Below are 13,266 nucleotides of genomic sequence, written 5' to 3'. Positions count from 1 at the left end.
TTTTGAAGAGGGTTGCTGACCATAAAAATTACTCATCTTCTCCATAATCAAAGCAAAAAGAGGAGTATTTCCACTTCCCTAAATCTTAGAAATATTATTCCATCAGGATGAGCAGTGTTCCCCGGAGGAATTCTCACCTTGGTCTTAGTTTCTGCATTTGTGCCCCAGGCCACCCCATGGAAAACAAATGTAGTGTTTGTACAGTGGAGAAACCCATGAGTCCCTTTGCCCTGGACCAGCCTTGAAAGCTCTGTGGTTGCTCCACCAGGCTTCCCATTAAGCCAGAAAAATGCCACCCAGGACTTTTAACTGAGTAAGAATCCATCTAAGTACTAGAGCCTGAGCTGGTACTACTGAGTTGGTACTACTCCACCTCACATCAAGAAAAAAAAAAACAAAACCTTAGCGTTGAAAATAAGGTTTTAAAAATCACCTTTAATCCTTCTTTTTTAAGCTATTTTCTTGGGAATCTGAGAATTTAATTTTGTCAGCAAATTGATAAGGCCGCATTTCCTTTTCTTCTTTTCTGTGCCTGCCATCTTACATATGCCCAGAGTTACACGGCGTTTTGTAGGACTCTCTATGGCCAGTCTCATCATAGTCCACTGGTATTTCTGAAATAAGCAATGACCGATGAGACCTTACAAGGTGGTGGTTAAGGGTATAAGCTCCACAGTCAAATTGCTTGAATTTAAATCCCAACTCCACCAATTATTAGAAGTGTGACCTTGCATAAGATAATCAACCTCCTTAATTTGTTGTTGTTTTCAGCTTTCTTTTCTTCATCTAAAGTAGCTGTACCCACCACATGGGGTAAAAATATGGAAAATATGACATTGAAAATTTAAGTGACTAATGATACATTTATAATAACATAAAAAAATTAAATACCTAAGAATAAATCTAGTGATATATAAGACTTCCAGATACATGCCAGCACTACTGAGAAAAATAAGAGAAAAGCCAAATAAAATGATAAAATATGATTAAACATAATTTCAACCCAGGTGACAGAAGCATATATATATATATATATTTTTTGTGGAAGTTGACAAGAAAATCCAAAAATTTACACGGAAATGTAAGGGATTAAAGATAGCAAGACCATTTTTAAGAAAAAAAATAGAGACTTTGTGGAATTGTCACAGGGTAGATTAATGGACTAGTAGAACAGTATAGCAAATCCAGAAATAGACCCATGCATATAATGACAAAGGAAGCCTGAAAGGCAGCGGGAATAAAGTAGTATATACAATAAATTGTGCTGGAGCAATTAGATATTAATTTGAAAAAAGATACCTCTACTTCAAGCCACATACAAGAATCAAGGGAGTGCAAATTAAATAATAAAGGCAAAGTTTAAAAAAAAGCCTAGAAAATAGTAATGGAACATATCTTAATAACAGAAAAAAAAAATCTTAACTAGGATACAAAAAATACTGATGGTAAGGGAAATGATTATCAAACTCTTAGGTTGGCCTGAAAGTTCATTCAGGTTTTTTGTAAGATCTTACAGCAAAATTCAAATAAACTTTTTGGCCAATCCAATATACTATTAATACACTAAAATTAAGCACTTCTCTTCTACAAAAGACACCATTAAGAGAGGGATATGGCAGGTCACAGGGACAAAATTATTTGTAACACCTTTAAATGGTAAAGAGTTTTTTCCAGAATATAAAAGGAACTCCTATCAATCAGTAACCAAAGACAGACACTACAATAGAAAAATAAATATTTAAGAAGGTCCTTAAACTTTACTCTTCAAGAAAATACATATTGAGACACCAGTGAGATAAATCCTACTTGGTTATTGTGTGTAATCCTTTATATATATTGTTAGCTTTTTTTGCTAATACTACAGTAAGAAATTTTTTGTCCATATGCATGAGGGATATTGGTTTGTAGTTTTCTTCTTCTTTTTTTTTGTATTGTCTTTCTCTGGTTTCAATATGATGGTAATACTTTTCATTCAATAAATTGTAAATTGTTTCTTCCCTTTCTATTTTCTGGAAGAGACTGTGTAGAATTTGTGTTAATTATTTAAGAGTTTGCAGAATTCACCATATGGGTCTGGAGATTTCTGGTAGTTTTAAAATCATTAATTCATTTTCTTTAATAGCTATGGGTCTATGTAAATTATCTATTGCATATTAGGTGAGTGGTGGTAATTTGTATTTTTCATTGAAATAATCCATGTCAGTTAAGTTCCCACATTTTTCTGTATAGAGTTGTTCCATAATATTGTTGTTCCTTTATTATTCTTTTGATGTCTGCAGGCTATGTACTGATAGGCTGTTTCATTCCTGATATTGGTAATTTGTGACTTCTCTCTTTTTCCTTTGTTAGTCTTTCTAGAAATTTGTCACATTTACTGATATTTCAAAGAACCAGATCTTGGTTTCATTGACTCAGTCTATGTTTTAAATGTTACTGCTTTTGTTTCTAATCTTAATTATTTCCTTCTTTCTGATTACTTGGGGTTTACTTTACTTTTCTTTTTCTAGATTCTTGAGGTGAAAGCTCTAAAATTCTCTCGACTTAGTTGTATATTTGAAAATTGCCATAATAAAACGTTGGGAGGGGAAATCAACTAAAGCATGGGCCTTTTCACATATCCTTCTTGACCTTCATATCTATCTCCACTCTAGTATAAACACTGCTGCTGCTGCTGCTGCTGCTAAGTCGCTTCAGTCGTGTCTGATTCTGTGCGACCCCATAGAGGGAAGCCCACCAGGCTCCCCCGTCCCTGGGATTCTCAAGGCAATAACACTGGAGTGGGTTGCCATTTCCTTTTCCAATGCATGAAAGTGAAAAGTGAAAGTGAAGTTGCTCAGTCGTGTCCGACTCTTCGTGACCCCATGGACTGCAGCCTACCAGGCTCCTCTGCCCATGGGATTTTCCAGGCAAGAGTACTGGAGTGGGGTGCCATCACCTTCTCTGAGTATAAACCCACCATTTGCCATTTCCTTGAGTTCCTGTAATGCCTTACACATTTTCATCACTGTATTTTAGTTGTCTGTTTGCATTTATTTCCTCCATTAAAATTTGAGTTCCTTGAGGATGTAAATTATGCAATTTACCTTCATATCCTAAATAGTGGTCTAGGTACAACTTCAACTGGATAAAGAGCATCTACAAATACCGTACAGAAAATGCTATTTAATAGAGAAAGGTTGAAACACGAATGCTTTTCTCCCATGATTGGGAATAACAGTGTATGCTTCATTACTCTTATTAAATCAGTACTAGAAGTTTTAGCCCATGTATAAGACAAGGAAATAAAATACATACAGATTAGAAAAAAAGATATAGAACTTTCCCTTTTGCAAATGACGTAACTGTCTATACACACAAAAAAAGTTCCAAGAAATCTACAAAAACATTACTGGTTAATAAGTGAGATCATCAAGGTTAGGGGATTACAAAAACCAGTTGTATTTCTATATAGTACAAAGGACATATGAACACTGAAATTAAAAATATAATACCATTTATAATCATTAAAATGAAATACTTAGATGTAAACATTAAAATATAGAGGGTTTATATACTGAAGTCCACACAAAGTCAAAAGCATCAAAAAACTGATGAAAGAAATCAAAGACAATCTAAATTAATGAAGAGAAGTATAATTTTCATTAGGAGACTCAACATAGTAAAGATGTTAATTTTCTCCAAATTTATACATAGGTTTGACACAATTGCTATCAAAATCCCCAAAATATTTTATATCCAAAATTAAATATATATAATATATTACAGACAAAATTATTATTTAAAAAAACATATTTGGAAAGGCAAAGGGACTAGACTAGAAGAAACAATTATGAAACCAAAAATGAAATAGAAGGAGTCAGTCCACCTAATTTTAAGACTTATTAGGACCTTCCAGGTGGTGTTATTGATAAAGAACCTGCCAAACAATGCTGAAGACACAAGAGACTCAGGTTCAGTCTATGGGTTGGGAATATCCTTTGGTGGAGGGCATGGCAACCCACTCCAGCATTCTCGCCTGGAGAATCCCAAGAACAGAGGAGTCTGGTGGGCTACAGTCCATAGGGCTGCAAAGAGTCAGATACGACTGAAGCAACTTAACATGCACACATAATAATCAGAACTGTGTGCCACTAGCAGAGATAGACACATAGATTAATGGAACAAAATGGAGAAACAGAAATAAACCATACCAATTTGCCCAACTGATTCTTGACAAAGGTGAAAAAACATTCAGTGAAGGAAAGGAAACCTTTTCAACAAATAGTGCTAGAGCAGTTGCAACCCATAGACAAATAAAAAGAAAAATCTCAACCTAAATATCATAACTTATACAAACACGTAATTTGAATGAATTTAAATATAAGGTGTAAAATTATAAAACTTCTACCAAGAAAAAAAATAGGAGAAAATCTTTGATCTAGCGCCAAGCAAACAGTTCTTAAACTTGACCCCAAATGTACAGTCTGTAGAAGGGAGAATTGATAAGTTTGACTCCATCAAATTTGAACACTTTTTCTCTGCAAAGTCAATCAGTCAGTTCAGTCCCTCAGTTGTGTCCGACTCTTTGCAACCCCATGAATCGCAGCACGCCAGGCCTCCCTGTCCATCACCAACTCCCGGAGTTCACTCAGACTCACGTCCATCGAGTCAGTGATGCCATCCAGCCATCTCGTCCTCTGTCGTCCCCTCCTCCTCCTGCCCCCAATCCTTCTCAGCATCAGAGTCTTTTCCAATGAGTCAACTCTTCGCATGAGGTGGCCAAAGTACTGGAGTTTCAGCTTAAGCATCATTCCTTCCAAAGAAATCCCAGGGCTGATCTCCTTCAGGATGCACTGGTTGGATCTCCTTGCAGTCCAAGGGACTCTCAAGAGTCTTCTCCAACACCACAGTTCAAAAGCATCAATTCTTCGGCGCTCAGCCTTCTTCACAGTCCAACTCTCCCATCCATACATGACCACAGGAAAAACCATAGCCTTGACTAGACAGACCTTTGTTGGCAAAGTAATGTCTCTGCTTTTGAATATGCTATCTAGGTTGGTCATAACTTTCCTTCCAAGGAGTAAGCATCTTTTAATTTCATGCCTGCAGTCACCATCTGCAGTGATTTTGGAGCCCAGAAAAATAAAGTCTGACACTGTTTCCACTGTTTCCCCATCTATTTCCCATGAAGTGATGGGACCGGATGCCATGATCTTCGTTTTCTGAATGTGGAGCTTTAAGCCAACTTTTTCACTCTCCACTTTCACTTTCATCAAGAGGCTTTTTAGTTCCTCCTCACTTTCTGCCATAAGGGTGGTGTCATCTGCATATCTAAGGTTATTGATATTTCTCCCGGCAATCTTGATTCCAGCTTGTGTTTCTTCCAGTCCAGCGTTTCTCATGATGTACTCTGCATAGAAGTTAAATAAACAGGGTGACAATATACAGCCCTGACATACTCCTTTTCCTATTTGGAACCAGTCTGTTGTTCCATGTCCAGTTCTGTTGCTTCCTGACCTGCATATAGGTTTCTCAAGAGGCAGATCAGGTGATCTGGTATTCCCATCTCTTGAAGAATTTTCCACAGTTTATTGTGATCCACACAGTCAAAGACTTTGGCATAGTCAATAAAGCAGAAATAGATGTTTTTCTGGGACTCTCTTGCTTTTTCCATGATCCAGCAGATGCTGGCAATTTGATCTCTGGTTCCTCTGCCTTTTCAAAAACCAGCTTGAACATCAGGAAGTTCATGGTTCACATATTGCTGAAGCCTAGCTTGGAGAATTTTGAGCATTACTTTACTAGTGTGTGAGATGAGTGCAATTGTGCGGTAGTTTGAACATTCTTTGGCATTGCCCTTCTTTGGGATTGGAGTGAAAACTGACCTTTTCCAGACCTGTGGCCACTGCTGAGTTGTCCAAATTTGCTGGCATATTGAGTGCAGCACTTTCACAGCATCATCTTTCAGGATTTGAAATAGCTCTACTGGATTCCATCACCTCCACGAGTTTGTTTGTAGTGATGCTTTCTAAGGCCCACTTGACTTCACATTCCAGGATGTCTGGCTCTAGGTCAGTGATCACACCATCGTGGTTATGTGGGTCATGAAGATCTTTTTTGTACAGTTCTTCTGTGTATTCTTGCCATCTCTTCTTAATATCTTCTGCTTCTGTTAGGTGCATACAATTTCTGTCCTTTATTGAGCCCATCTTTGCATGAAATGTTCCCTTGGTATCTCTAATTTTCTTGAAGAGATCTCTAGTCTTTCCCATTCTGTTGTTTTCCTCTATTTCTTTGCATTGATTGCTGAAGAAGGCTTTCTTATCTCTTCTTGCTATTCTTTGGACTCTGCATTCAGATGCTTATATCTTTCCTTTTCTCCTTTGCTTTTCACTTCTCTTCTTTTCACAGCTATTTGTAAGGCCTCCCCAGACAGCCATTTTGCTTTTTTGCATTTGTTTTTCTTGAGGATGGTCTTGATCCCTGTCTCCTGTACAATGTCATGAACCTCATTCCATAGTTCATCAGGCACTCTATCAGATCTAGGCCCTTAAATCTATTTCTCACTTCCAGTGTATAATCATAAGGGATTTGATTTAGGTCATACCTGAATGGTCTAGTGGTTTTGCCTACTTTTTTCAATTTAAGTCTGAATTTGGCAATAAATTCAACCAGTAACAGGCAAATTCTCTGCAAAAGATCCTATTAAAGGATAAGATGTCAAACTACAGACTGGGGGAAAATATTTGCAAATCACATATCTAATAAAGGACTATATACAGAACTCTCAAAATTCACCATAAAAACTAAAAATCCAATTAGAAAATGGGCAAAAGACTTGAAGAGATATTTTACTGAAGAAGATGAATAGGTGGCAAATAAGCACATAAAAATGTCCAACATCATTAATCACTAAGGCCAACACATTAAAATCAGAACAATATATCATTAGACACAAATAAGTATGATTGAAAAATAATAATGACAGAAACAAAGGCAAGGGAGTGAAGAAACTGGATCACTTATGGAAACAGTTCGTTTTCTTAAAAAATCTAAACAAGCAACTATCACATGAGTCAACAGTTGCTGTCCTGGGTGTTTACCCTAGAGAACTGAAAACTTCAATCCATATGAAAAATTACACATGAATGTTTACAGCAGCTTTATTTGTAATAGACAAAAATTGCAAACAAATGTCCTTCAATGGGTGAATGGTTAAACAAATGGTGGTACATATGTACTAGGAACTATTATTCGCCCCCCTCCCAAAGGAATGAGTAACAATCTGGGTAAAAATGCAAATCTCTGGAGATTATGTACTGAATGATTTTATTTATATAGCTTTCCTGAAATGACAAATTATAGAAATGGAGAATAGATTAGTAGTTGTAAGGGGTTAAAGAGGAGGTGGGGTAGAAAGGAATCAGATATGGCTATAGAAGTACAGAATGAGTAGTGATGGGAATTTCCTTATAGTGATGGAAATGTTCTTCATCTTGACCACATCAGTGTTAATACCTGCACTGTGATACAATATTATAGTTTTGGAAGATGCTATCTTTGGGGGAATCAGGACAAAGAGAATACAAGATCTCTTTAAGTTCTTACAACTACATATAAATCTACAATTATCTCAAAATAAAAAGTATAAAAAAATGAGAGAATAATACATAATACTAGAATGACTAAAACTAAAAAAGCTGAAAATATCAAGTGTCTCTAAGGATATAAAACAAGACTCTTGAAAGTGCCTTGGACTGCAAGGAGATCCAACCAGTCCATTCTAAAGGAGACCAGTCCTGGGTGTTCTTTGGAAGGAATGATGCTTAAGCTGAAACTCCAGTACTTTGGCCACCTCATGCGGAGAGTTGACTCGTTGGAAAAGACTCTGATGCTGGGAGGGATTAGGGGCAGGAGGAGGAGGGGACGACAGAGGATGAGATGGCTGGATGGCATCAATGACTCAATTGACGTGAGTTTGAGTGAACTCCCGGAGTTGGTGACGGACAGGGAGGACTGCGTGCTGCAGTTCATGGGGTCGCAAAGAGTTGGACACGACTGAGCGACTGAACTGAACTGAACTGAACTGAAACTTTCATTACACTGCAGGTAGGATTGTAGATTGGTGTAACTACTTTGGGAAACTACTTGGCATTATCCACTGAAGTTGAACATATGTATGCCATATGACCAGCAGTTTCACTCTAGTATACATATCCAGCAGAGATGTTTAGAAATGTGTTCCAAAGAACAAACATTTTTGTTAATTTTCTCAAACTAGAAACAATTTAAATGCTCATCAACAGTAGAAGGAATATATTATAGTATATTCATAGAAGGAAATGTTACACCATGGTGAAAATTTTTAAAAATTAAGCTCCATGTAATAGCATTTGTGAACCTCAAAAACATAAGTTTGATTTAAAAGATCAGTATATAAAACAGATTTCATTTGCATGAATATCAAAGATGGACAGAACTTAACTTGTGATATTATAAGCTTGGATGGTGGTTTGAAAAAGAAGATGGGCTACTGATAAGGAGGGGTCTAAGGGGGACTTCTGAGGTTCTTAGCCTGGGTGTATTCTCTTTGTCAAAGTTCATGAGGTTCAACACTATGGCTTGATATAAGTAACAGGTGCACTTTCTTCTATGTACATTATATAACTGAAAAGGCGATTTTTTTTTAATGATAAGAACTTCAAGAGAAATTGGCAAATCCATTCTCTATGATCTCTTCGCACCACCTGGTGTGAAGAACTGACTCATTGTAAAAGACCATGATGCTGGAAAAGATTGAAGGCAGGAGGAGAAGGGGATGACACAGGATGAGACGGTGGGATGGGATGCCATCATCAACTCTATGGACATGAGTTTGAGTAAGCTCCAGGGGTTGGTGATGGACAGGGAAGCCTGGCGTGCTGCAGTCCATGGGGTCACAAAGAGTCGGACATGACTGAGTGACTGAACCGAACTGATTTTCTATGATGAAGACTTTAAGACACCTCTACCAATAACTGATAAATCAAACAAACAAAAAAAAAGCTGAGGCAACAGGAAATTTGGACAACACAATTAACAACTGTAACCAATAATTTAAGCATACGGAAATGTTTATAAAATTTATCCAGATTGAATATATTAACATTCACTCTGCACTCTAAATCCTTTCCCCTCTCTGGAGCATAAGTTTTTTGTTTACAAAAACTAGACACATGCATTTATATCTTTTTTATACCCTATAACATATTCTTTGAATCAATGAACTCAAAGTCAATTACCTGAACTGTGGAATAGAAAATGGGAACTCCAGGCAGAAAATCATTCTAAATTAACATCTCAACATATTTATTAAGCGATAGTACCAAGCACCTTATTAGCTTAAAAGGCAATGGCACCCCACTCCAGTACTCTTCCTGGAAAATCCCATGGATAGAGGAGCCTGGTGGGCTGCAGTCCATGGGGTCACTAAGAGTCGGACATGACTGAGCGACTTCACTTTCACTTTTTCATTTTCATGCATTGGAGAAGGAAATGGCAACCCACTCCAGTGTTCTTGCCTGGAGAATCCCAGGGGCAGGAGAGCCTGGTGGGCTGACGTCTATGGGGTCACACAGAGTCGGACACGACTGAAGTGACTTAGCAGCAGCAGCAACATAATATAGGCTTTCTGGATTTGAGAAATTCACAATCTGGTAGAGGAGACTGATATGTAAAACAATGATATGCACTGGTGTGCTGGAGTGGGTTGATACAGGCTCATGAGTGCCAACCGTTAAACATTTGGGAATTTTTGCCAGCCAGTTGTTAAACCATTGATAGCTTCAAATTGGCCATGGTGGGAGAACTTACACCATGGAAATCAACAAATACTACTAATCAGGGCTTCTCCACACCCTACAGGGAGCTTATTTATTAGCATACTATTGACTACACTATAAAACAACCGGAGGAGTATTTTGCAATACAAAATGAACTAGTGTTGTGGAAGCATACACAATGCTTAACCAACCAGGAAAAGAAAGTTCCAGAATATCCTCCTAGATCAGTTGAGTTTGATTTGGCCAAAAGAGGAAAAAAAGTTTGTGTCAGAATTATGAAGGTTGTCATAGCATTCCAAGAGAGGGCGTTGCACGTGAGACTGCTGAGACAGAGTCACGTGTCAGACAGGCCTGTGGCAGACACTTGTTCAGGTTGTGTACCGCACAAAAGCACCATATCAATGGGTCATAATTCATGTTTTTAATATTTCTCACTTTTTGCATGTTTTCATTATAATTATTTAATCTACAGATGGGCAATCTGTATATTTATGGCAATTTTTTGGCTTTTATCATAGTAAATAAGTGAAATGATTAGGTTTATTCCTATAGAGTTGGTCTTGATTTCTCCATTTTGACTTGCAAGGGTGATGTGAAATCAAGAAAAGTCCTGTTGATCTGACAACATTTTTACAATCTGTGCTTCTAAAAGAGGAGCTTCTTTTCTGACAGATGTACTAGTTAGGGGGCATACCTCTATATTTTTTAAAAATTGCCTGATGGTTTAATCCAGATAATTCTAATGTCTCATTTTGCAGTTAATATCATCTACATTTACCCCACCAGAATGTATGCTAAGTTTCCACTTTAAATCCGTAAGTGCTTTCATGTTGACATGATTCATATGTAATTATCAGTTCAATTCAGTTGCTCAGTCGTGTCCGATTCTTTGCGACCCCATGAATCTCCGCACGCCAGGCCTCCCTGTCCATCACCAACTCCTGGAGTTCACTCAGACTCACATTCATCGAGTCAGTGATGCCATCTAGCCATCTCATCCTCTGTTGTCCCGTTCTCCTATATTTCATAACTAATACTTAATAACAACAATCTATTTGTAACAAGTCCAATTGGGTAATGATTCAATCTGTGGTAAATCTGCTATTGATAAATGAGAAACTATATGACATACCTATTTTTTCCTTGAGGAAGAAGTGTGTTTTTTTCTAATTACCACAAAGGTGCTATGTGGGTGGGTAGAGCCTGGTCAAGGGGAATCACAGCATATGGGGTGGGAATGCAGGGACATAAATACTTTCACCTTATGTGCCAGTTTCTTGACAGTTAGGATACAATGTTTTCTATTCAATAATTCATTCATCTTTTCTTAGTTGCCTACTACTTACAAGCTAAATTCTGTAGAAACTATATGAAGCACACAGTACAGAATCAGGTAATGTATAATATAATTAATTAATAAGTAAGCAAAAATTTATCAAAGAAATATCTAATTCTTATAATCACCAGGACTCTGGAAAAAGACCTTATGATCAGGACACACTAAATCTCCAATAAACCCAGCAACACAAAATAATGTGAACTTGTGTGTCCAGAGGGCCTAAATGAAATGAGGATGCTAAAATAACATTTACAAACAATTTTTGGTATGTACCTTTTTTAATTGGCATTTTTATTTATGGCAAAACCACATTGTTCCTCATTTTAAAAGCAAGAAATCACAGTTTCAAAGAAATATCTCCAAGGTTGCACAGCTTGTGACAGTGGAAATATAGCTAGATTCCTGTGACGACTGCTATCCTTGCAGTGATTCCTACAGACTTGAGCATTTTCCTCTTCCTGATGATAGAGTGAACCTGTCTAGGGCAATCTTGGCTGCCGGGCTGTATTGTAAAAGATGACTGACTAGTTAGAGGGTGAAGGGAATCTTGCCACCAGGTTGGAGGCTTAGAATCATAACTGAATGGAAAAGGAGAATTTTCCCAAATTACCTAGATATCATGCTCATGATTTTGAAGACTAAAAACAGGCAATACATTTGCAAACAATGATAATGGGAACAAATATAACAGATTACTTAAATGCTTAAAAAACAACATATATGTGATTTTTCTGTCCATATTTTACCTTTAAATTCATACAATTGAAATTAAAATTTGTTTTACAGTTACTTAGAACAATTATACAAGAGAAGACTCTACACATGGACGTCATCAGATGGCCAACACCAAAATCAGACTGATTATATTCTTTGCAGCCAAGATGGAGAAACTCTATACAGTCAGCAAAAAAAAAAAAAAAAAATAGACCAGGAGCTGACTGTGGCTCAGATCATGAACTCCTTATTGCCAAATTCAGACTTAAATTGAAGAAAATAGGAAAAACCACTAGACCATTCAGGTATGACCTAAATCAAATCCCTTATGATTATACAGTGGAAGTGAGAAATAGATTTCAGAGACTAGATCTGATAGACGGGGTGCCTGATGAACTATGGACAGAGGTTCGTGACATTGTACAGGAGACAGGAATCAAGACCATCCCCATGGAAAAGAAATGCAAAAAAGCAAAATGGCTGTCTGAGGAGGCCTTACAAATAGCTGTGAAAAGACAGGAAGGAAAAACAAAGGAGTAAAGGAAAAATATCCCCATTTGAATGCAGAGTTCAAAACAATAGCAAGGAGAGATAAGAAAGCCTTCCTCAATAAAAAATGCAAAGAAATAGAGGAAAACAGCAGAATGGGAAAGACTGGCGATCTCTTCAAGAAAATTAGAGATACCAAGGGAACAGTTCATGCAAAGATGGGCTCGATAAAGGACAGAAATGGTATGCACCTAACAGAAGCAGAAGATATTAAGAAGAGGTGGCAAGAATATACAGAAGAACTGTACAAAAAAGATCTTCATGGCCAAGATAACCACTATGGTGTGATCACTGGCCTAGAGCCAGACATCCTGGAATGTGAAGTCAAGTGGGCCTTAGAAAGCATCACTAGGAACAAACTAGTGGAGGTGATGGAATCCAGTGGAGCTATTTCAAATCCTGAAAGATGATGCTGTGAAAGTGCTGCACTCAATATGCCAGCAAATTTGGACAACTCAGCAGTGGCCACAGGACTGGAAAAGGTCAGTTTTCATTCCAATCCCAAAGAAAGGCAATGCCAAAGAATGTTCAAACTACTGCACAATTGCACTCATCTCAAACGCTAGTAAAGTAATGCTCAAAATTCTCCAAGCCAGGCTTCAGCAGTATGTGAACCATAAACTTCCAGATGTACAAGCTGGTTTTAGAAAAGGCAGAGGAATCAGAGATCAAATTGCCAACATCTGCCGGATCATGGAAAAAGAAAGTTCCAGAAAAAAACATCTATTTCTGCTTTATTGACTATGACAAAGCCTTTGATTGTGTGGATCACAATAAACTGTGGAAAATTCTTCAAGAGATGGGAATACCAGACTACCTGACATACCTCTTGAGAAACCTATATGCAGGTCAGGAAGCAACAGT

This window comes from Bos grunniens, chromosome 21 (assembly GCF_055505025.1).
Source record: "Bos grunniens cultivar Pamir isolate PY7600 chromosome 21, Bosgru_T2T1.0, whole genome shotgun sequence".
Taxonomy (NCBI): Eukaryota; Metazoa; Chordata; class Mammalia; order Artiodactyla; family Bovidae; genus Bos; species Bos grunniens.
The sequence above is the reverse complement of the archived record's forward strand: the minus strand, read 5'-3'. Positions refer to the sequence as shown.